This window comes from Vairimorpha necatrix, chromosome 2, assembly GCF_036630325.1.
Source record: "Vairimorpha necatrix chromosome 2, complete sequence".
Classification (NCBI taxonomy): domain Eukaryota; kingdom Fungi; phylum Microsporidia; family Nosematidae; genus Vairimorpha; species Vairimorpha necatrix.
In genome coordinates, this window is record NC_088817.1 from 149,805 (window position 1) to 151,654 (window position 1,850).

The following is a 1,850-nucleotide window of genomic DNA, read 5'->3' on the forward strand; positions in this document are numbered from 1 at the left end:
AATCTAAAAAGTCAGACTAATGTATTAAAAAATTTCAGATGGGTGAGATGCCATAAATGATAATATAAAGATTTACGTGTTAAAATATTGAAAGGGAACTAAAAATGTCTCACATAACTCGAAATATTACATATCTGGATATAATTATAAATATACATCATGTAAATTCGTGGTTTATATAATTTAATAAAAAGGTACATTTTTAAAGTTCTATAATCCCGAATTTATCCAAAAGTTAAATGAAAATTAGGAAAAAAAAGAAACAATAAATTTACTTTATGTTAACGAAATGTTTTTAATTCTCAATCAATGAATAAATACATAAAAAAGAGGGACATTGCTCTTTTTAAATATTCTAAGTTGTGTTTATAAATACTGTCAATATATGAAACTTAAAGGGCATTTTGACCGTAAATAAAAATTTTTAATTAAAATTTGCTATTTGCGCATCTACATGTCTATTAGTATCTTAAACTACAAGATTTAAAGGGATTGTGCTTTTAACCTCTTTTTATTCTTTTATCAATAATACGATTCTTTTAAACATTCGCTCTCGTACTAAAACATATATACAAGTTATTTAAGGCCGAGTAAATATATTTATCGGATTAAAATGTGCCTTTCCCCTCCTATTTAACATGCTTTTGACATAAATCATAAAAAATCATCAATTTATACATTTTAGAAAGTGAAAAATATTTTTGTCTAATGAAAAAAAAGTGTTATGATTCCGATGCAAAATGCATTATAACACATTTTTCTGATGTCAATCTTTAAAAAACTATCTTTTATGTGTAAAACCTTCACTTTGAGACTAAACCTCTACAATCATGCATACTTTCATTGTCCTTTATATTTTCCAGACACACATATAACCCTTTAAAGTTATTATTTTTATAAAAGTTTTTTGTTTTGATTCTTTTTTCTTATACAGATAAATTTTTAAATTGGCCCTTTTTTCTTCTATAAATATAAAACTATTTCGAAGGGCCCGTATTCTGCCTGTAAGTTTTATCATTAAAAACTTTTATATTAAACCGTTTGTATAAGAAATAATTAAGAGGATATTATAGAGAAGATGCAAAAATAAGCACAAAATCTAGGCCTGTACAACGAGATAAAACAAAAACCTTACATAAAAGGTTGTACGTAGGAGCCAAGCGAAAACGAGTCTAAAAGAGAACGGCAATGCGGATTTAACACGAGAACATTTTAGCAAGACGGCAATCTATCCTCTGTTACTTGCAAGAGAGAAAAATATTTTCTGAAAAGAAGATGAAATGTCCACATTGTGAAGAATCTAATAAAACAGCTGACCACCTGGCATCTAGAGGCGAAAAAATGCTAGGATCAGAATATATGAGATGACACAATGAAGTCTTAAAGTGCATTCGCCTATTACTGTGCAAAACACAATCTAAATCAGACAAAGAAACTCAAGAGTAATTCTGTCTAAGAAGTGGTTTCGAATAAAGACGTCGAAATAGGGTGGACAGTTTCATTAAAACAGATATGAAGATTAAACACAAGAGACTAGATCTTCTTGTTATAGACAGAAAAAAGAAAGAAATGCTCATAATCGATTTCGGTTCCACCTAAATTGATAATCTCAAGCAGGTAAACCCGAGGATTTAAACGTATGGCATTTTTGAAAATGAAATGTCCCTTGTGTATGGCTTATAATGTAATATCATTACGTATGTATTGACGTGGCACCACGCAGTTGCCAAATTCCATGAAATGTATCGAAGAGGTCTTGATACAAAAGAGTATGTCGAGCCGTTTATCCAATTATTTGTTCTGAAAAAAATTTTGGAAGTATCTCCTTATAATATAAAAGATTGGGAGAT